The following is a 25,416-nucleotide window of genomic DNA, read 5'->3' as shown; positions in this document are numbered from 1 at the left end:
TTTCACTTGCAACTTGCTTTAACATGTTTAACAGTGCATGAAATGTTGTCTAAAACAAAAAAGAATGATGCATTTTATGGCTGGATCTGGTTTTATTACATTCTGAATTGGACGTTGAAAATGAGCTTATCTCAGCCAGCAGAGAGGTCAAATCACAGTAATGCAAACTCAGTCAGAGACATAGATTTTCACTTGCAACTTGCTTTAACATGTTTAACAGTGCATGAAATGTTKTCTAAAACAAAAAAGAATGATGCATTTTATGGCTGGATCTGGTTTTATTACATTCTGAATTGGACGTTGAAAATGAGCTTATCTCAGCCAGCAGAGAGGTCAAATCACAGTAATGCAAACTCAGTCAGAGACATAGATTTTCACTTGCAACTTGCTTTAACATGTTTAACAGTGCATGAAATGTTGTCTAAAACAAAAAAGAATGATGCATTTTATGGCTGGATCTGGTTTTATTACATTCTGAATTGGACGTTGAAAATGAGCTTATCTCAGCCAGCAGAGAGGTCAAATCACAGTAATGCAAACTCAGTCAGAGACATAGATTTTCAYTTGCAACTTGCTTTAACATGTTTAACAGTGCATGAAATGTTGTCTAAAACAAAAAAGAATGATGCATTTTATAGCTGGATCTGGTTTTATTACATTCTGAATTGGACGTTGAAAATGAGCTTATCTCAGCCAGCAGAGATGTCAAATCACAGTAATGCAAACTCAGTCAGAGACATAGATTTTCACTTGCAACTTGCTTTAACATGTTTAACAGTGCATGAAATGTTGTCTAAAACAAAAAAGAATGATGCATTTTATAGCTGGATCTGGTTTTATTACATTCTGAATTGGACGTTGAAAATGAGCTTATCTCAGCCAGCAGAGAGGTCAAATCACAGTAATGCAAACTCAGTCAGAGACATAGATTTTCACTTGCAACTTGCTTTAACATGTTTAACAGTGCATGAAATGTTGTCTAAAACAAAAAAGAATGATGCATTTTATGGCTGGATCTGGTTTTATTACATTCTGAATTGGACGTTGAAAATGAGCTTATCTCAGCCAGCAGAGATGTCAAATCACAGTAATGCAAACTCAGTCAGAGACATAGATTTTCACTTGCAACTTGCTTTAACATGTTTAACAGTGCATGAAATGTTGTCTAAAACAAAAAAGAATGATGCATTTTATAGCTGGATCTGGTTTTATTACATTCTGAATTGGACGTTGAAAATGAGCTTATCTCAGCCAGCAGAGAGGTCAAATCACAGTAATGCAAACTCAGTCAGAGACATAGATTTTCACTTGCAACTTGCTTTAACATGTTTAACAGTGCATGAAATGTTGTCTAAAACAAAAAAGAATGATGYATTTTATGGCTGGATCTGGTTTTATTACATTCTGAATTGGACGTTGAAAATGAGCTTATCTCAGCCAGCAGAGAGGTCAAATCACAGTAATGCAAACTCAGTCAGAGACATAGMTTTTCACTTGCAACTTGCTTTAACATGTTTAACAGTGCATGAAATGTTGTCTAAAACAAAAAAGAATGATGCATTTTATGGCTGGATCTGGTTTTATTACATTCTGAATTGGACGTTGAAAATGAGCTTATCTCAGCCAGCAGAGATGTCAAATCACAGTAATGCAAACTCAGTCAGAGACATAGATTTTCACTTGCAACTTGCTTTAACATGTTTAACAGTGCATGAAATGTTGTCTAAAACAAAAAAGAATGATGCATTTTATGGCTGGATCTGGTTTTATTACATTCTGAATTGGACGTTGAAAATGAGCTTATCTCAGCCAGCAGAGATGTCAAATCACAGTAATGCAAACTCAGTCAGAGACATAGATTTTCACTTGCAACTTGCTTTAACATGTTTAACAGTGCATGAAATGTTGTCTAAAACAAAAAAGAATGATGCATTTTATGGCTGGATCTGGTTTTATTACATTCTGAATTGGACGTTGAAAATGAGCTTATCTCAGCCAGCAGAGATGTCAAATCACAGTAATGCAAACTCAGTCAGAGACATAGATTTTCACTTGCAACTTGCTTTAACATGTTTAACAGTGCATGAAATGTTGTCTAAAACAAAAAAGAATGATGCATTTTATGGCTGGATCTGGTTTTATTACATTCTGAATTGGACGTTGAAAATGAGCTTATCTCAGCCAGCAGAGAGGTCAAATCACAGTAATGCAAACTCAGTCAGAGACATAGATTTTCACTTGCAACTTGCTTTAACATGTTTAACAGTGCATGAAATGTTGTCTAAAACAAAAAAGAATGATGCATTTTATGGCTGGATCTGGTTTTATTACATTCTGAATTGGACGTTGAAAATGAGCTTATCTCAGCCAGCAGAGAGGTCAAATCACAGTAATGCAAACTCAGTCAGAGACATAGATTTTCACTTGCAACTTGCTTTAACATGTTTAACAGTGCATGAAATGTTGTCTAAAACAAAAAAGAATGATGCATTTTATAGCTGGATCTGGTTTTATTACATTCTGAATTGGACGTTGAAAATGAGCTTATCTCAGCCAGCAGAGAGGTCAAATCACAGTAATGCAAACTCARTCAGAGACATAGATTTTCACTTGCAACTTGCTTTAACATGTTTAACAGTGCATGAAATGTTGTCTAAAACAAAAAAGAATGATGCATTTTATAGCTGGATCTGGTTTTATTACATTCTGAATTGGACGTTGAAAATGAGCTTATCTCAGCCAGCAGAGAGGTCAAATCACAGTAATGCAAACTCAGTCAGAGACATAGATTTTCACTTGCAACTTGCTTTAACATGTTTAACAGTGCATGAAATGTTGTCTAAAACAAAAAAGAATGATGCATTTTATGGCTGGATCTGTTTTTATCACTTTCTGAATTGGACGTTGAAAATGAGCTTATCTCAGCCAGCAGAGAGGTCAAATCACAGTAATGCAAACTCAGTCAGAGACATAGATTTTCACTTGCAACTTGCTTTAACATGTTTAACAGTGCATGAAATGTTGTCTAAAACAAAAAAGAATGATGCATTTTATAGCTGGATCTGGTTTTATTACATTCTGAATTGGACGTTGAAAATGAGCTTATCTCAGCCAGCAGAGAGGTCAAATCACAGTAATGCAAACTCAGTCAGAGACATAGATTTTCACTTGCAACTTGCTTTAACATGTTTAACAGTGCATGAAATGTTGTCTAAAACAAAAAAGAATGATGCATTTTATGGCTGGATCTGGTTTTATTACATTCTGAATTGGACGTTGAAAATGAGCTTATCTCAGCCAGCAGAGATGTCAAATCACAGTAATGCAAACTCAGTCAGAGACATAGATTTTCACTTGCAACTTGCTTTAACATGTTTAACAGTGCATGAAATGTTGTCTAAAACAAAAAAGAATGATGCATTTTATAGCTGGATCTGGTTTTATTACATTCTGAATTGGACGTTGAAAATGAGCTTATCTCAGCCAGCAGAGAGGTCAAATCACAGTAATGCAAACTCAGTCAGAGACATAGATTTTCACTTGCAACTTGCTTTAACATGTTTAACAGTGCATGAAATGTTGTCTAAAACAAAAAAGAATGATGCATTTTATGGCTGGATCTGGTTTTATTACATTCTGAATTGGACGTTGAAAATGAGCTTATCTCAGCCAGCAGAGATGTCAAATCACAGTAATGCAAACTCAGTCAGAGACATAGATTTTCACTTGCAACTTGCTTTAACATGTTTAACAGTGCATGAAATGTTGTCTAAAACAAAAAAGAATGATGCATTTTATGGCTGGATCTGGTTTTATTACATTCTGAATTGGACGTTGAAAATGAGCTTATCTCAGCCAGCAGAGATGTCAAATCACAGTAATGCAAACTCAGTCAGAGACATAGATTTTCACTTGCAACTTGCTTAACATGTTTAACAGTGCATGAAATGTTGTCTAAAACAAAAAAGAATGATGCATTTTATGGCTGGATCTGGTTTTATTACATTCTGAATTGGACGTTGAAAATGAGCTTATCTCAGCCAGCAGAGAGGTCAAATCACAGTAATGCAAACTCAGTCAGAGACATAGATTTTCAYTTGCAACTTGCTTTAACATGTTTAACAGTGCATGAAATGTTGTCTAAAACAAAAAAGAATGATGCATTTTATAGCTGGATCTGGTTTTATTACATTCTGAATTGGACGTTGAAAATGAGCTTATCTCAGCCAGCAGAGAGGTCAAATCACAGTAATGCAAACTCAGTCAGAGACATAGATTTTCACTTGCAACTTGCTTTAACATGTTTAACAGTGCATGAAATGTTGTCTAAAACAAAAAAGAATGATGCATTTTTTGTCTGGATCTGGTTTTATTACATTCTGAATTGGACGTTGAAAATGAGCTTATCTCAGCCAGCAGAGAGGTCAAATCACAGTAATGCAAACTCAGTCAGAGACATAGATTTTCACTTGCAACTTGCTTTAACATGTTTAACAGTGCATGAAATGTTGTCTAAAACAAAAAAGAATGATGCATTTWATGGCTGGATCTGGTTTTATTACATTCTGAATTGGACGTTGAAAATGAGCTTATCTCAGCCAGCAGAGATGTCAAATCACAGTAATGCAAACTCAGTCAGAGACATAGATTTTCACTTGCAACTTGCTTTAACATGTTTAACAGTGCATGAAATGTTGTCTAAAACAAAAAAGAATGATGCATTTTATAGCTGGATCTGGTTTTATTACATTCTGAATTGGACGTTGAAAATGAGCTTATCTCAGCCAGCAGAGATGTCAAATCACAGTAATGCAAACTCAGTCAGAGACATAGATTTTCACTTGCAACTTGCTTTAACATGTTTAACAGTGCATGAAATGTTGTYTAAAACAAAAAAGAATGATGCATTTTATAGCTGGATCTGGTTTTATTACATTCTGAATTGGACGTTGAAAATGAGCTTATCTCAGCCAGCAGAGAGGTCAAATCACAGTAATGCAAACTCAGTCAGAGACATAGATTTTCACTTGCAACTTGCTTTAACATGTTTAACAGTGCATGAAATGTTGTCTAAAACAAAAAAGAATGATGCATTTTATGGCTGGATCTGGTTTTATTACATTCTGAATTGGACGTTGAAAATGAGCTTATCTCAGCCAGCAGAGATGTCAAATCACAGTAATGCAAACTCAGTCAGAGACATAGATTTTCACTTGCAACTTGCTTTAACATGTTTAACAGTGCATGAAATGTTGTCTAAAACAAAAAAGAATGATGCATTTTATGGCTGGATCTGGTTTTATTACATTCTGAATTGGACGTTGAAAATGAGCTTATCTCAGCCAGCAGAGATGTCAAATCACAGTAATGCAAACTCAGTCAGAGACATAGATTTTCACTTGCAACTTGCTTAACATGTTTAACAGTGCATGAAATGTTGTCTAAAACAAAAAAGAATGATGCATTTTATGGCTGGATCTGGTTTTATTACATTCTGAATTGGACGTTGAAAATGAGCTTATCTCAGCCAGCAGAGAGGTCAAATCACAGTAATGCAAACTCAGTCAGAGACATAGATTTTCATTTGCAACTTGCTTTAACATGTTTAACAGTGCATGAAATGTTGTCTAAAACAAAAAAGAATGATGCATTTTATAGCTGGATCTGGTTTTATTACATTCTGAATTGGACGTTGAAAATGAGCTTATCTCAGCCAGCAGAGAGGTCAAATCACAGTAATGCAAACTCAGTCAGAGACATAGATTTTCACTTGCAACTTGCTTTAACATGTTTAACAGTGCATGAAATGTTGTCTAAAACAAAAAAGAATGATGCATTTTATGTCTGGATCTGGTTTTATTACATTCTGAATTGGACGTTGAAAATGAGCTTATCTCAGCCAGCAGAGAGGTCAAATCACAGTAATGCAAACTCAGTCAGAGACATAGATTTTCACTTGCAACTTGCTTTAACATGTTTAACAGTGCATGAAATGTTGTCTAAAACAAAAAAGAATGATGCATTTAATGGCTGGATCTGGTTTTATTACATTCTGAATTGGACGTTGAAAATGAGCTTATCTCAGCCAGCAGAGATGTCAAATCACAGTAATGCAAACTCAGTCAGAGACATAGATTTTCACTTGCAACTTGCTTTAACATGTTTAACAGTGCATGAAATGTTGTCTAAAACAAAAAAGAATGATGCATTTTATAGCTGGATCTGGTTTTATTACATTCTGAATTGGACGTTGAAAATGAGCTTATCTCAGCCAGCAGAGAGGTCAAATCACAGTAATGCAAACTCAGTCAGAGACATAGATTTTCACTTGCAACTTGCTTTAACATGTTTAACAGTGCATGAAATGTTGTCTAAAACAAAAAAGAATGATGCATTTTATGGCTGGATCTGGTTTTATTACATTCTGAATTGGACGTTGAAAATGAGCTTATCTCAGCCAGCAGAGAGGTCAAATCACAGTAATGCAAACTCAGTCAGAGACATAGATTTTCACTTGCAACTTGCTTTAACATGTTTAACAGTGCATGAAATGTTTTCTAAAACAAAAAAGAATGATGCATTTTATGGCTGGATCTGGTTTTATTACATTCTGAATTGGACGTTGAAAATGAGCTTATCTCAGCCAGCAGAGAGGTCAAATCACAGTAATGCAAACTCAGTCAGAGACATAGATTTTCACTTGCAACTTGCTTTAACATGTTTAACAGTGCATGAAATGTTGTCTAAAACAAAAAAGAATGATGCATTTTATGGCTGGATCTGGTTTTATTACATTCTGAATTGGACGTTGAAAATGAGCTTATCTCAGCCAGCAGAGAGGTCAAATCACAGTAATGCAAACTCAGTCAGAGACATAGATTTTCATTTGCAACTTGCTTTAACATGTTTAACAGTGCATGAAATGTTGTCTAAAACAAAAAAGAATGATGCATTTTATAGCTGGATCTGGTTTTATTACATTCTGAATTGGACGTTGAAAATGAGCTTATCTCAGCCAGCAGAGATGTCAAATCACAGTAATGCAAACTCAGTCAGAGACATAGATTTTCACTTGCAACTTGCTTTAACATGTTTAACAGTGCATGAAATGTTGTCTAAAACAAAAAAGAATGATGCATTTTATAGCTGGATCTGGTTTTATTACATTCTGAATTGGACGTTGAAAATGAGCTTATCTCAGCCAGCAGAGAGGTCAAATCACAGTAATGCAAACTCAGTCAGAGACATAGATTTTCACTTGCAACTTGCTTTAACATGTTTAACAGTGCATGAAATGTTGTCTAAAACAAAAAAGAATGATGCATTTTATGGCTGGATCTGGTTTTATTACATTCTGAATTGGACGTTGAAAATGAGCTTATCTCAGCCAGCAGAGATGTCAAATCACAGTAATGCAAACTCAGTCAGAGACATAGATTTTCACTTGCAACTTGCTTTAACATGTTTAACAGTGCATGAAATGTTGTCTAAAACAAAAAAGAATGATGCATTTTATAGCTGGATCTGGTTTTATTACATTCTGAATTGGACGTTGAAAATGAGCTTATCTCAGCCAGCAGAGAGGTCAAATCACAGTAATGCAAACTCAGTCAGAGACATAGATTTTCACTTGCAACTTGCTTTAACATGTTTAACAGTGCATGAAATGTTGTCTAAAACAAAAAAGAATGATGTATTTTATGGCTGGATCTGGTTTTATTACATTCTGAATTGGACGTTGAAAATGAGCTTATCTCAGCCAGCAGAGAGGTCAAATCACAGTAATGCAAACTCAGTCAGAGACATAGCTTTTCACTTGCAACTTGCTTTAACATGTTTAACAGTGCATGAAATGTTGTCTAAAACAAAAAAGAATGATGCATTTTATGGCTGGATCTGGTTTTATTACATTCTGAATTGGACGTTGAAAATGAGCTTATCTCAGCCAGCAGAGATGTCAAATCACAGTAATGCAAACTCAGTCAGAGACATAGATTTTCACTTGCAACTTGCTTTAACATGTTTAACAGTGCATGAAATGTTGTCTAAAACAAAAAAGAATGATGCATTTTATGGCTGGATCTGGTTTTATTACATTCTGAATTGGACGTTGAAAATGAGCTTATCTCAGCCAGCAGAGATGTCAAATCACAGTAATGCAAACTCAGTCAGAGACATAGATTTTCACTTGCAACTTGCTTTAACATGTTTAACAGTGCATGAAATGTTGTCTAAAACAAAAAAGAATGATGCATTTTATGGCTGGATCTGGTTTTATTACATTCTGAATTGGACGTTGAAAATGAGCTTATCTCAGCCAGCAGAGATGTCAAATCACAGTAATGCAAACTCAGTCAGAGACATAGATTTTCACTTGCAACTTGCTTTAACATGTTTAACAGTGCATGAAATGTTGTCTAAAACAAAAAAGAATGATGCATTTTATGGCTGGATCTGGTTTTATTACATTCTGAATTGGACGTTGAAAATGAGCTTATCTCAGCCAGCAGAGAGGTCAAATCACAGTAATGCAAACTCAGTCAGAGACATAGATTTTCACTTGCAACTTGCTTTAACATGTTTAACAGTGCATGAAATGTTGTCTAAAACAAAAAAGAATGATGCATTTTATGGCTGGATCTGGTTTTATTACATTCTGAATTGGACGTTGAAAATGAGCTTATCTCAGCCAGCAGAGAGGTCAAATCACAGTAATGCAAACTCAGTCAGAGACATAGATTTTCACTTGCAACTTGCTTTAACATGTTTAACAGTGCATGAAATGTTGTCTAAAACAAAAAAGAATGATGCATTTTATAGCTGGATCTGGTTTTATTACATTCTGAATTGGACGTTGAAAATGAGCTTATCTCAGCCAGCAGAGAGGTCAAATCACAGTAATGCAAACTCAATCAGAGACATAGATTTTCACTTGCAACTTGCTTTAACATGTTTAACAGTGCATGAAATGTTGTCTAAAACAAAAAAGAATGATGCATTTTATAGCTGGATCTGGTTTTATTACATTCTGAATTGGACGTTGAAAATGAGCTTATCTCAGCCAGCAGAGAGGTCAAATCACAGTAATGCAAACTCAGTCAGAGACATAGATTTTCACTTGCAACTTGCTTTAACATGTTTAACAGTGCATGAAATGTTGTCTAAAACAAAAAAGAATGATGCATTTTATGGCTGGATCTGGTTTTATTACATTCTGAATTGGACGTTGAAAATGAGCTTATCTCAGCCAGCAGAGATGTCAAATCACAGTAATGCAAACTCAGTCAGAGACATAGATTTTCACTTGCAACTTGCTTAACATGTTTAACAGTGCATGAAATGTTGTCTAAAACAAAAAAGAATGATGCATTTTATGGCTGGATCTGGTTTTATTACATTCTGAATTGGACGTTGAAAATGAGCTTATCTCAGCCAGCAGAGAGGTCAAATCACAGTAATGCAAACTCAGTCAGAGACATAGATTTTCATTTGCAACTTGCTTTAACATGTTTAACAGTGCATGAAATGTTGTCTAAAACAAAAAAGAATGATGCATTTTATAGCTGGATCTGGTTTTATTACATTCTGAATTGGACGTTGAAAATGAGCTTATCTCAGCCAGCAGAGAGGTCAAATCACAGTAATGCAAACTCAGTCAGAGACATAGATTTTCACTTGCAACTTGCTTTAACATGTTTAACAGTGCATGAAATGTTGTCTAAAACAAAAAAGAATGATGCATTTTATGTCTGGATCTGGTTTTATTACATTCTGAATTGGACGTTGAAAATGAGCTTATCTCAGCCAGCAGAGAGGTCAAATCACAGTAATGCAAACTCAGTCAGAGACATAGATTTTCACTTGCAACTTGCTTTAACATGTTTAACAGTGCATGAAATGTTGTCTAAAACAAAAAAGAATGATGCATTTAATGGCTGGATCTGGTTTTATTACATTCTGAATTGGACGTTGAAAATGAGCTTATCTCAGCCAGCAGAGATGTCAAATCACAGTAATGCAAACTCAGTCAGAGACATAGATTTTCACTTGCAACTTGCTTTAACATGTTTAACAGTGCATGAAATGTTGTCTAAAACAAAAAAGAATGATGCATTTTATAGCTGGATCTGGTTTTATTACATTCTGAATTGGACGTTGAAAATGAGCTTATCTCAGCCAGCAGAGAGGTCAAATCACAGTAATGCAAACTCAGTCAGAGACATAGATTTTCACTTGCAACTTGCTTTAACATGTTTAACAGTGCATGAAATGTTGTCTAAAACAAAAAAGAATGATGCATTTTATGGCTGGATCTGGTTTTATTACATTCTGAATTGGACGTTGAAAATGAGCTTATCTCAGCCAGCAGAGAGGTCAAATCACAGTAATGCAAACTCAGTCAGAGACATAGATTTTCACTTGCAACTTGCTTTAACATGTTTAACAGTGCATGAAATGTTTTCTAAAACAAAAAAGAATGATGCATTTTATGGCTGGATCTGGTTTTATTACATTCTGAATTGGACGTTGAAAATGAGCTTATCTCAGCCAGCAGAGAGGTCAAATCACAGTAATGCAAACTCAGTCAGAGACATAGATTTTCACTTGCAACTTGCTTTAACATGTTTAACAGTGCATGAAATGTTGTCTAAAACAAAAAAGAATGATGCATTTTATGGCTGGATCTGGTTTTATTACATTCTGAATTGGACGTTGAAAATGAGCTTATCTCAGCCAGCAGAGAGGTCAAATCACAGTAATGCAAACTCAGTCAGAGACATAGATTTTCATTTGCAACTTGCTTTAACATGTTTAACAGTGCATGAAATGTTGTCTAAAACAAAAAAGAATGATGCATTTTATAGCTGGATCTGGTTTTATTACATTCTGAATTGGACGTTGAAAATGAGCTTATCTCAGCCAGCAGAGATGTCAAATCACAGTAATGCAAACTCAGTCAGAGACATAGATTTTCACTTGCAACTTGCTTTAACATGTTTAACAGTGCATGAAATGTTGTCTAAAACAAAAAAGAATGATGCATTTTATAGCTGGATCTGGTTTTATTACATTCTGAATTGGACGTTGAAAATGAGCTTATCTCAGCCAGCAGAGAGGTCAAATCACAGTAATGCAAACTCAGTCAGAGACATAGATTTTCACTTGCAACTTGCTTTAACATGTTTAACAGTGCATGAAATGTTGTCTAAAACAAAAAAGAATGATGCATTTTATGGCTGGATCTGGTTTTATTACATTCTGAATTGGACGTTGAAAATGAGCTTATCTCAGCCAGCAGAGATGTCAAATCACAGTAATGCAAACTCAGTCAGAGACATAGATTTTCACTTGCAACTTGCTTTAACATGTTTAACAGTGCATGAAATGTTGTCTAAAACAAAAAAGAATGATGCATTTTATAGCTGGATCTGGTTTTATTACATTCTGAATTGGACGTTGAAAATGAGCTTATCTCAGCCAGCAGAGAGGTCAAATCACAGTAATGCAAACTCAGTCAGAGACATAGATTTTCACTTGCAACTTGCTTTAACATGTTTAACAGTGCATGAAATGTTGTCTAAAACAAAAAAGAATGATGTATTTTATGGCTGGATCTGGTTTTATTACATTCTGAATTGGACGTTGAAAATGAGCTTATCTCAGCCAGCAGAGAGGTCAAATCACAGTAATGCAAACTCAGTCAGAGACATAGCTTTTCACTTGCAACTTGCTTTAACATGTTTAACAGTGCATGAAATGTTGTCTAAAACAAAAAAGAATGATGCATTTTATGGCTGGATCTGGTTTTATTACATTCTGAATTGGACGTTGAAAATGAGCTTATCTCAGCCAGCAGAGATGTCAAATCACAGTAATGCAAACTCAGTCAGAGACATAGATTTTCACTTGCAACTTGCTTTAACATGTTTAACAGTGCATGAAATGTTGTCTAAAACAAAAAAGAATGATGCATTTTATGGCTGGATCTGGTTTTATTACATTCTGAATTGGACGTTGAAAATGAGCTTATCTCAGCCAGCAGAGATGTCAAATCACAGTAATGCAAACTCAGTCAGAGACATAGATTTTCACTTGCAACTTGCTTTAACATGTTTAACAGTGCATGAAATGTTGTCTAAAACAAAAAAGAATGATGCATTTTATGGCTGGATCTGGTTTTATTACATTCTGAATTGGACGTTGAAAATGAGCTTATCTCAGCCAGCAGAGATGTCAAATCACAGTAATGCAAACTCAGTCAGAGACATAGATTTTCACTTGCAACTTGCTTTAACATGTTTAACAGTGCATGAAATGTTGTCTAAAACAAAAAAGAATGATGCATTTTATGGCTGGATCTGGTTTTATTACATTCTGAATTGGACGTTGAAAATGAGCTTATCTCAGCCAGCAGAGAGGTCAAATCACAGTAATGCAAACTCAGTCAGAGACATAGATTTTCACTTGCAACTTGCTTTAACATGTTTAACAGTGCATGAAATGTTGTCTAAAACAAAAAAGAATGATGCATTTTATGGCTGGATCTGGTTTTATTACATTCTGAATTGGACGTTGAAAATGAGCTTATCTCAGCCAGCAGAGAGGTCAAATCACAGTAATGCAAACTCAGTCAGAGACATAGATTTTCACTTGCAACTTGCTTTAACATGTTTAACAGTGCATGAAATGTTGTCTAAAACAAAAAAGAATGATGCATTTTATAGCTGGATCTGGTTTTATTACATTCTGAATTGGACGTTGAAAATGAGCTTATCTCAGCCAGCAGAGAGGTCAAATCACAGTAATGCAAACTCAATCAGAGACATAGATTTTCACTTGCAACTTGCTTTAACATGTTTAACAGTGCATGAAATGTTGTCTAAAACAAAAAAGAATGATGCATTTTATAGCTGGATCTGGTTTTATTACATTCTGAATTGGACGTTGAAAATGAGCTTATCTCAGCCAGCAGAGAGGTCAAATCACAGTAATGCAAACTCAGTCAGAGACATAGATTTTCACTTGCAACTTGCTTTAACATGTTTAACAGTGCATGAAATGTTGTCTAAAACAAAAAAGAATGATGCATTTTATGGCTGGATCTGTTTTTATCACTTTCTGAATTGGACGTTGAAAATGAGCTTATCTCAGCCAGCAGAGAGGTCAAATCACAGTAATGCAAACTCAGTCAGAGACATAGATTTTCACTTGCAACTTGCTTTAACATGTTTAACAGTGCATGAAATGTTGTCTAAAACAAAAAAGAATGATGCATTTTATAGCTGGATCTGGTTTTATTACATTCTGAATTGGACGTTGAAAATGAGCTTATCTCAGCCAGCAGAGAGGTCAAATCACAGTAATGCAAACTCAGTCAGAGACATAGATTTTCACTTGCAACTTGCTTTAACATGTTTAACAGTGCATGAAATGTTGTCTAAAACAAAAAAGAATGATGCATTTTATAGCTGCATCTGGTTTTATTACATTCTGAATTGGACGTTGAAAATGAGCTTATCTCAGCCAGCAGAGAGGTCAAATCACAGTAATGCAAACTCAGTCAGAGACATAGATTTTCACTTGCAACTTGCTTTAACATGTTTAACAGTGCATGAAATGTTGTCTAAAACAAAAAAGAATGATGCATTTTATGGCTGGATCTGGTTTTAATACATTCTGAATTGGACGTTGAAAATGAGCTTATCTCAGCCAGCAGAGAGGTCAAATCACAGTAATGCAAACTCAGTCAGAGACTTAGATTTTCACTTGCAACTTGCTTTAACATGTTTAACAGTGCATGAAATGTTGTCTAAAACAAAAAAGAATGATGCATTTTATGGCTGGATCTGGTTTTATTACATTCTGAATTGGACGTTGAAAATGAGTTTATCTCAGCCAGCAGAGAGGTCAAATCACAGTAATGCAAACTCAGTCAGAGACATAGATTTTCACTTGCAACTTGCTTTAACATGTTTAACAGTGCATGAAATGTTGTCTAAAACAAAAAAGAATGATGCATTTTATGGCTGGATCTGTTTTTATCACTTTCTGAATTGGACGTTGAAAATGAGCTTATCTCAGCCAGCAGATAGGTCAAATCACAGTAATGCAAACTCAGTCAGAGACATAGATTTTCACTTGCAACTTGCTTTAACATGTTTAACAGTGCATGAAATGTTGTCTAAAACAAAAAAGAATGATGCATTTTATGGCTGGATCTGGTTTTATCACATTCTGAAATGGACGTTGAAAATGAGCTTATCTCAGCCAGCAGAGAGGTCAAATCACAGTAATGCAAACTCAGTCAGAGACATAGATTTTCACTTGCAACTTGCTTTAACATGTTTAACAGTGCATGAAATGTTGTCTAAAACAAAAAAGAATGATCCATTTTATGGCTGGATCTGTTTTTATCACTTTCTGAATTGGACGTTGAAAATGAGCTTATCTCAGCCAGCAGAGAGGTCAAATCACAGTAATGCAAACTCAGTCAGGGACATAGATTTTCTCTTGCAACTTGCTTTAACATGTTTAACAGTGCATGAAATGTTGTCTAAAACAAAAAAGAATGATGCATTTTATGCCTGGATCTGTTTTTATCACTTTCTGAATTGGACGTTGAAAATGAGCTTATCTCAGCCAGCAGAGAGGTCAAATCACAGTAATGCAAACTCAGTCAGAGACATAGATTTTCACTTGCAACTTGCTTTTACATGTTTAACAGTGCATGAAATGTTGTCTAAAACAAAAAAGAATGATGCATTTTATGGCTGGATCTGGTTTTATTACATTCTGAATTGGACGTTGAAAATGAGCTTATCTCAGCCAGCAGAGATGTCAAATCACAGTAATGCAAACTCAGTCAGAGACATAGATTTTCACTTGCAACTTGCTTTAACATGTTTAACAGTGCATGAAATGTTGTCTAAAACAAAAAAGAATGATGCATTTTATAGCTGGATCTGGTTTTATTACATTCTGAATTGGACGTTGAAAATGAGCTTATCTCAGCCAGCAGAGATGTCAAATCACAGTAATGCAAACTCAGTCAGAGACATAGATTTTCATTTGCAACTTGCTTTAACATGTTTAACAGTGCATGAAATGTTGTCTAAAACAAAAAAGAATGATGCATTTTATAGCTGGATCTGGTTTTATTACATTCTGAATTGGACGTTGAAAATGAGCTTATCTCAGCCAGCAGAGAGGTCAAATCACAGTAATGCAAACTCAGTCAGAGACATAGATTTTCACTTGCAACTTGCTTTAACATGTTTAACAGTGCATGAAATGTTGTCTAAAACAAAAAAGAATGATGCATTTTATAGCTGGATCTGGTTTTATTACATTCTGAATTGGACGTTGAAAATGAGCTTATCTCAGCCAGCAGAGAGGTCAAATCACAGTAATGCAAACTCAGTCAGAGACATAGATTTTCACTTGCAACTTGCTTTAACATGTTTAACAGTGCATGAAATGTTGTCTAAAACAAAAAAGAATGATGCATTTTATGGCTGGATCTGGTTTTATTACATTCTGAATTGGACGTTGAAAATGAGCTTATCTCAGCCAGCAGAGATGTCAAATCACAGTAATGCAAACTCAGTCAGAGACATAGATTTTCACTTGCAACTTGCTTTAACATGTTTAACAGTGCATGAAATGTTGTCTAAAACAAAAAAGAATGATGCATTTTATAGCTGGATCTGGTTTTATTACATTCTGAATTGGACGTTGAAAATGAGCTTATCTCAGCCAGCAGAGAGGTCAAATCACAGTAATGCAAACTCAGTCAGAGACATAGATTTTCACTTGCAACTTGCTTTAACATGTTTACCAGTGCATGAAATGTTGTCTAAAACAAAAAAGAATGATGCATTTTATGTCTGGATCTGGTTTTATTACATTCTGAATTGGACGTTGAAAATGAGCTTATCTCAGCCAGCAGAGAGGTCAAATCACAGTAATGCAAACTCAGTCAGAGACATAGATTTTCACTTGCAACTTGCTTTTACATGTTTAACAGTGCATGAAATGTTGTCTAAAACAAAAAAGAATGATGCATTTTATGGCTGGATCTGGTTTTATTACATTCTGAATTGGACGTTGAAAATGAGCTTATCTCAGCCAGCAGAGATGTCAAATCACAGTAATGCAAACTCAGTCAGAGACATAGATTTTCACTTGCAACTTGCTTTAACATGTTTACCAGTGCATGAAATGTTGTCTAAAACAAAAAAGAATGATGCATTTTATAGCTGGATCTGGTTTTATTACATTCTGAATTGGACGTTGAAAATGAGCTTATCTCAGCCAGCAGAGAGGTCAAATCACAGTAATGCAAACTCAGTCAGAGACATAGATTTTCACTTGCAACTTGCTTTAACATGTTTAACAGTGCATGAAATGTTGTCTAAAACAAAAAAGAATGATGCATTTTATGGCTGGATCTGGTTTTATTACATTCTGAATTGGACGTTGAAAATGAGCTTATCTCAGCCAGCAGAGATGTCAAATCACAGTAATGCAAACTCAGTCAGAGACATAGATTTTCACTTGCAACTTGCTTTAACATGTTTACCAGTGCATGAAATGTTGTCTAAAACAAAAAAGAATGATGCATTTTATGTCTGGATCTGGTTTTATTACATTCTGAATTGGACGTTGAAAATGAGCTTATCTCAGCCAGCAGAGAGGTCAAATCACAGTAATGCAAACTCAGTCAGAGACATAGATTTTCACTTGCAACTTGCTTTAACATGTTTACCAGTGCATGAAATGTTGTCTAAAACAAAAAAGAATGATGCATTTTATGTCTGGATCTGGTTTTATTACATTCTGAATTGGACGTTGAAAATGAGCTTATCTCAGCCAGCAGAGAGGTCAAATCACAGTAATGCAAACTCAGTCAGAGACATAGATTTTCACTTGCAACTTGCTTTTACATGTTTAACAGTGCATGAAATGTTGTCTAAAACAAAAAAGAATGATGCATTTTATGGCTGGATCTGGTTTTATTACATTCTGAATTGGACGTTGAAAATGAGCTTATCTCAGCCAGCAGAGATGTCAAATCACAGTAATGCAAACTCAGTCAGAGACATAGATTTTCACTTGCAACTTGCTTTAACATGTTTACCAGTGCATGAAATGTTGTCTAAAACAAAAAAGAATGATGCATTTTATAGCTGGATCTGGTTTTATTACATTCTGAATTGGACGTTGAAAATGAGCTTATCTCAGCCAGCAGAGAGGTCAAATCACAGTAATGCAAACTCAGTCAGAGACATAGATTTTCATTTGCAACTTGCTTTAACATGTTTAACAGTGCATGAAATGTTGTCTAAAACAAAAAAGAATGATGCATTTTATAGCTGGATCTGGTTTTATTACATTCTGAATTGGACGTTGAAAATGAGCTTATCTCAGCCAGCAGAGAGGTCAAATCACAGTAATGCAAACTCAGTCAGAGACATAGATTTTCACTTGCAACTTGCTTTAACATGTTTAACAGTGCATGAAATGTTGTCTAAAACAAAAAAGAATGATGTATTTTATGGCTGGATCTGGTTTTATTACATTCTGAATTGGACGTTGAAAATGAGCTTATCTCAGCCAGCAGAGAGGTCAAATCACAGTAATGCAAACTCAGTCAGAGACATAGCTTTTCACTTGCAACTTGCTTTAACATGTTTAACAGTGCATGAAATGTTGTCTAAAACAAAAAAGAATGATGCATTTTATGGCTGGATCTGGTTTTATTACATTCTGAATTGGACGTTGAAAATGAGCTTATCTCAGCCAGCAGAGATGTCAAATCACAGTAATGCAAACTCAGTCAGAGACATAGATTTTCACTTGCAACTTGCTTTAACATGTTTAACAGTGCATGAAATGTTGTCTAAAACAAAAAAGAATGATGCATTTTATGGCTGGATCTGGTTTTATTACATTCTGAATTGGACGTTGAAAATGAGCTTATCTCAGCCAGCAGAGAGGTCAAATCACAGTAATGCAAACTCAGTCAGAGACATAGATTTTCACTTGCAACTTGCTTTAACATGTTTAACAGTGCATGAAATGTTGTCTAAAACAAAAAAGAATGATGCATTTTATGGCTGGATCTGGTTTTATTACATTCTGAATTGGACGTTGAAAATGAGCTTATCTCAGCCAGCAGAGAGGTCAAATCACAGTAATGCAAACTCAGTCAGAGACATAGATTTTCACTTGCAACTTGCTTTAACATGTTTAACAGTGCATGAAATGTTGTCTAAAACAAAAAAGAATGATGCATTTTATGGCTGGATCTGGTTTTATTACATTCTGAATTGGACGTTGAAAATGAGCTTATCTCAGCCAGCAGAGATGTCAAATCACAGTAATGCAAACTCAGTCAGAGACATAGATTTTCACTTGCAACTTGCTTTAACATGTTTAACAGTGCATGAAATGTTGTCTAAAACAAAAAAGAATGATGCATTTTATGGCTGGATCTGGTTTTATTACATTCTGAATTGGACGTTGAAAATGAGCTTATCTCAGCCAGCAGAGAGGTCAAATCACAGTAATGCAAACCCAGTCAGAGACATAGATTTTCACTTGCAACTTGCTTTAACATGTTTAACAGTGCATGAAATGTTGTCTAAAACAAAAAAGAATGATGCATTTTATGGCTGGATCTGGTTTTATTACATTCTGAATTGGACGTTGAAAATGAGCTTATCTCAGCCAGCAGAGATGTCAAATCACAGTAATGCAAACTCAGTCAGAGACATAGATTTTCACTTGCAACTTGCTTTAACATGTTTAACAGTGCATGAAATGTTGTCTAAAACAAAAAAGAATGATGCATTTTATAGCTGGATCTGGTTTTATTACATTCTGAATTGGACGTTGAAAATGAGCTTATCTCAGCCAGCAGAGAGGTCAAATCACAGTAATGCAAACTCAGTCAGAGACATAGATTTTCACTTGCAACTTGCTTTAACATGTTTAACAGTGCATGAAATGTTGTCTAAAACAAAAAAGAATGATGCATTTTATGGCTGGATCTGGTTTTATTACATTCTGAATTGGACGTTGAAAATGAGCTTATCTCAGCCAGCAGAGATGTCAAATCACAGTAATGCAAACTCAGTCAGAGACATAGATTTTCACTTGCAACTTGCTTTAACATGTTTAACAGTGCATGAAATGTTGTCTAAAACAAAAAAGAATGATGCATTTTATGGCTGGATCTGGTTTTATTACATTCTGAATTGGACGTTGAAAATGAGCTTATCTCAGCCAGCAGAGATGTCAAATCACAGTAATGCAAACTCAGTCAGAGACATAGATTTTCACTTGCAACTTGCTTAACATGTTTAACAGTGCATGAAATGTTGTCTAAAACAAAAAAGAATGATGCATTTTATGGCTGGATCTGGTTTTATTACATTCTGAATTGGACGTTGAAAATGAGCTTATCTCAGCCAGCAGAGAGGTCAAATCACAGTAATGCAAACTCAGTCAGAGACATAGATTTTCATTTGCAACTTGCTTTAACATGTTTAACAGTGCATGAAATGTTGTCTAAAACAAAAAAGAATGATGCATTTTATAGCTGGATCTGGTTTTATTACATTCTGAATTGGACGTTGAAAATGAGCTTATCTCAGCCAGCAGAGAGGTCAAATCACAGTAATGCAAACTCAGTCAGAGACATAGAATTTCACTTGCAACTTGCTTTAACATGTTTAACAGTGCATGAAATGTTGTCTAAAACAAAAAAGAATGATGCATTTTATGTCTGGATCTGGTTTTATTACATTCTGAATTGGACGTTGAAAATGAGCTTATCTCAGCCAGCAGAGAGGTCAAATCACAGTAATGCAAACTCAGTCAGAGACATAGCTTTTCACTTGCAACTTGCTTTAACATGTTTAACAGTGCATGAAATGTTGTCTAAAACAAAAAAGAATGATGCATTTTATGGCTGGATCTGGTTTTATTACATTCTGAATTGGACGTTGAAAATGAGCTTATCTCAGCCAGCAGAGATGTCAAATCACAGTAATGCAAACTCAGTCAGAGACATAGATTTTCACTTGCAACTTGCTTTAACATGTTTAACAGTGCATGAAATGTTGTCTAAAACAAAAAAGAATGATGCATTTTATGGCTGGATCTGGTTTTATTACATTCTGAATTGGACGTTGAAAATGAGCTTATCTCAGCCAGCAGAGAGGTCAAATCACAGTAATGCAAACTCAGTCAGAGACATAGATTTTCACTTGCAACTTGCTTTAACATGTTTAACAGTGCATGAAATGTTGTCTAAAACAAAAAAGAATGATGCATTTTATGGCTGGATCTGGTTTTATTACATTCTGAATTGGACGTTGAAAATGAGCTTATCTCAGCCAGCAGAGAGGTCAAATCACAGTAATGCAAACTCAGTCAGAGACATAGATTTTCACTTGCAACTTGCTTTAACATGTTTAACAGTGCATGAAATGTTGTCTAAAACAAAAAAGAATGATGCATTTTATAGCTGGATCTGGTTTTATTACATTCTGAATTGGACGTTGAAAATGAGCTTATCTCAGCCAGCAGAGAGGTCAAATCACAGTAATGCAAACTCARTCAGAGACATAGATTTTCACTTGCAACTTGCTTTAACATGTTTAACAGTGCATGAAATGTTGTCTAAAACAAAAAAGAATGATGCATTTTATAGCTGGATCTGGTTTTATTACATTCTGAATTGGACGTTGAAAATGAGCTTATCTCAGCCAGCAGAGAGGTCAAATCACAGTAATGCAAACTCAGTCAGAGACATAGATTTTCACTTGCAACTTGCTTTAACATGTTTAACAGTGCATGAAATGTTGTCTAAAACAAAAAAGAATGATGCATTTTATGGCTGGATCTGTTTTTATCACTTTCTGAATTGGACGTTGAAAATGAGCTTATCTCAGCCAGCAGAGAGGTCAAATCACAGTAATGCAAACTCAGTCAGAGACATAGATTTTCACTTGCAACTTGCTTTAACATGTTTAACAGTGCATGAAATGTTGTCTAAAACAAAAAAGAATGATGCATTTTATAGCTGGATCTGGTTTTATTACATTCTGAATTGGACGTTGAAAATGAGCTTATCTCAGCCAGCAGAGAGGTCAAATCACAGTAATGCAAACTCAGTCAGAGACTTAGATTTTCACTTGCAACTTGCTTTAACATGTTTAACAGTGCATGAAATGTTGTCTAAAACAAAAAAGAATGATGCATTTTATGGCTGGATCTGGTTTTATTACATTCTGAATTGGACGTTGAAAATGAGTTTATCTCAGCCAGCAGAGAGGTCAAATCACAGTAATGCAAACTCAGTCAGAGACATAGATTTTCACTTGCAACTTGCTTTAACATGTTTAACAGTGCATGAAATGTTGTCTAAAACAAAAAAGAATGATGCATTTTATGGCTGGATCTGTTTTTATCACTTTCTGAATTGGACGTTGAAAATGAGCTTATCTCAGCCAGCAGATAGGTCAAATCACAGTAATGCAAACTCAGTCAGAGACATAGATTTTCACTTGCAACTTGCTTTAACATGTTTAACAGTGCATGAAATGTTGTCTAAAACAAAAAAGAATGATGCATTTTATGGCTGGATCTGGTTTTATCACATTCTGAAATGGACGTTGAAAATGAGCTTATCTCAGCCAGCAGAGAGGTCAAATCACAGTAATGCAAACTCAGTCAGAGACATAGATTTTCACTTGCAACTTGCTTTAACATGTTTAACAGTGCATGAAATGTTGTCTAAAACAAAAAAGAATGATCCATTTTATGGCTGGATCTGTTTTTATCACTTTCTGAATTGGACGTTGAAAATGAGCTTATCTCAGCCAGCAGAGAGGTCAAATCACAGTAATGCAAACTCAGTCAGGGACATAGATTTTCTCTTGCAACTTGCTTTAACATGTTTAACAGTGCATGAAATGTTGTCTAAAACAAAAAAGAATGATGCATTTTATGCCTGGATCTGTTTTTATCACTTTCTGAATTGGACGTTGAAAATGAGCTTATCTCAGCCAGCAGAGAGGTCAAATCACAGTAATGCAAACTCAGTCAGAGACATAGATTTTCACTTGCAACTTGCTTTTACATGTTTAACAGTGCATGAAATGTTGTCTAAAACAAAAAAGAATGATGCATTTTATGGCTGGATCTGGTTTTATTACATTCTGAATTGGACGTTGAAAATGAGCTTATCTCAGCCAGCAGAGATGTCAAATCACAGTAATGCAAACTCAGTCAGAGACATAGATTTTCACTTGCAACTTGCTTTAACATGTTTAACAGTGCATGAAATGTTGTCTAAAACAAAAAAGAATGATGCATTTTATAGCTGGATCTGGTTTTATTACATTCTGAATTGGACGTTGAAAATGAGCTTATCTCAGCCAGCAGAGATGTCAAATCACAGTAATGCAAACTCAGTCAGAGACATAGATTTTCATTTGCAACTTGCTTTAACATGTTTAACAGTGCATGAAATGTTGTCTAAAACAAAAAAGAATGATGCATTTTATAGCTGGATCTGGTTTTATTACATTCTGAATTGGACGTTGAAAATGAGCTTATCTCAGCCAGCAGAGAGGTCAAATCACAGTAATGCAAACTCAGTCAGAGACATAGATTTTCACTTGCAACTTGCTTTAACATGTTTAACAGTGCATGAAATGTTGTCTAAAACAAAAAAGAATGATGCATTTTATAGCTGGATCTGGTTTTATTACATTCTGAATTGGACGTTGAAAATGAGCTTATCTCAGCCAGCAGAGAGGTCAAATCACAGTAATGCAAACTCAGTCAGAGACATAGATTTTCACTTGCAACTTGCTTTAACATGTTTAACAGTGCATGAAATGTTGTCTAAAACAAAAAAGAATGATGCATTTTATGGCTGGATCTGGTTTTATTACATTCTGAATTGGACGTTGAAAATGAGCTTATCTCAGCCAGCAGAGATGTCAAATCACAGTAATGCAAACTCAGTCAGAGACATAGATTTTCACTTGCAACTTGCTTTAACATGTTTAACAGTGCATGAAATGTTGTCTAAAACAAAAAAGAATGATGCATTTTATAGCTGGATCTGGTTTTATTACATTCTGAATTGGACGTTGAAAATGAGCTTATCTCAGCCAGCAGAGAGGTCAAATCACAGTAATGCAAACTCAGTCAGAGACATAGATTTTCACTTGCAACTTGCTTTAACATGTTTACCAGTGCATGAAATGTTGTCTAAAACAAAAAAGAATGATGCATTTTATGTCTGGATCTGGTTTTATTACATTCTGAATTGGACGTTGAAAATGAGCTTATCTCAGCCAGCAGAGAGGTCAAATCACAGTAATGCAAACTCAGTCAGAGACATAGATTTTCACTTGCAACTTGCTTTTACATGTTTAACAGTGCATGAAATGTTGTCTAAAACAAAAAAGAATGATGCATTTTATGGCTGGATCTGGTTTTATTACATTCTGAATTGGACGTTGAAAATGAGCTTATCTCAGCCAGCAGAGATGTCAAATCACAGTAATGCAAACTCAGTCAGAGACATAGATTTTCACTTGCAACTTGCTTTAACATGTTTACCAGTGCATGAAATGTTGTCTAAAACAAAAAAGAATGATGCATTTTATAGCTGGATCTGGTTTTATTACATTCTGAATTGGACGTTGAAAATGAGCTTATCTCAGCCAGCAGAGAGGTCAAATCACAGTAATGCAAACTCAGTCAGAGACATAGATTTTCACTTGCAACTTGCTTTAACATGTTTAACAGTGCATGAAATGTTGTCTAAAACAAAAAAGAATGATGCATTTTATGGCTGGATCTGGTTTTATTACATTCTGAATTGGACGTTGAAAATGAGCTTATCTCAGCCAGCAGAGATGTCAAATCACAGTAATGCAAACTCAGTCAGAGACATAGATTTTCACTTGCAACTTGCTTTAACATGTTTAACAGTGCATGAAATGTTGTCTAAAACAAAAAAGAATGATGCATTTTATAGCTGGATCTGGTTTTATTACATTCTGAATTGGACGTTGAAAATGAGCTTATCTCAGCCAGCAGAGAGGTCAAATCACAGTAATGCAAACTCAGTCAGAGACATAGATTTTCACTTGCAACTTGCTTTAACATGTTTACCAGTGCATGAAATGTTGTCTAAAACAAAAAAGAATGATGCATTTTATGTCTGGATCTGGTTTTATTACATTCTGAATTGGACGTTGAAAATGAGCTTATCTCAGCCAGCAGAGAGGTCAAATCACAGTAATGCAAACTCAGTCAGAGACATAGATTTTCACTTGCAACTTGCTTTTACATGTTTAACAGTGCATGAAATGTTGTCTAAAACAAAAAAGAATGATGCATTTTATGGCTGGATCTGGTTTTATTACATTCTGAATTGGACGTTGAAAATGAGCTTATCTCAGCCAGCAGAGATGTCAAATCACAGTAATGCAAACTCAGTCAGAGACATAGATTTTCACTTGCAACTTGCTTTAACATGTTTACCAGTGCATGAAATGTTGTCTAAAACAAAAAAGAATGATGCATTTTATAGCTGGATCTGGTTTTATTACATTCTGAATTGGACGTTGAAAATGAGCTTATCTCAGCCAGCAGAGAGGTCAAATCACAGTAATGCAAACTCAGTCAGAGACATAGATTTTCATTTGCAACTTGCTTTAACATGTTTAACAGTGCATGAAATGTTGTCTAAAACAAAAAAGAATGATGCATTTTATAGCTGGATCTGGTTTTATTACATTCTGAATTGGACGTTGAAAATGAGCTTATCTCAGCCAGCAGAGAGGTCAAATCACAGTAATGCAAACTCAGTCAGAGACATAGATTTTCACTTGCAACTTGCTTTAACATGTTTAACAGTGCATGAAATGTTGTCTAAAACAAAAAAGAATGATGYATTTTATGGCTGGATCTGGTTTTATTACATTCTGAATTGGACGTTGAAAATGAGCTTATCTCAGCCAGCAGAGAGGTCAAATCACAGTAATGCAAACTCAGTCAGAGACATAGMTTTTCACTTGCAACTTGCTTTAACATGTTTAACAGTGCATGAAATGTTGTCTAAAACAAAAAAGAATGATGCATTTTATGGCTGGATCTGGTTTTATTACATTCTGAATTGGACGTTGAAAATGAGCTTATCTCAGCCAGCAGAGAKGTCAAATCACAGTAATGCAAACTCAGTCAGAGACATAGATTTTCACTTGCAACTTGCTTTAACATGTTTAACAGTGCATGAAATGTTGTCTAAAACAAAAAAGAATGATGCATTTTATGGCTGGATCTGGTTTTATTACATTCTGAATTGGACGTTGAAAATGA

This window comes from Danio rerio, chromosome 3, assembly GCF_049306965.1.
Source record: "Danio rerio strain Tuebingen ecotype United States chromosome 3, GRCz12tu, whole genome shotgun sequence".
Lineage (NCBI taxonomy): Eukaryota > Metazoa > Chordata > Actinopteri > Cypriniformes > Danionidae > Danio > Danio rerio.
This window is presented reverse-complemented; position numbering follows the sequence as displayed.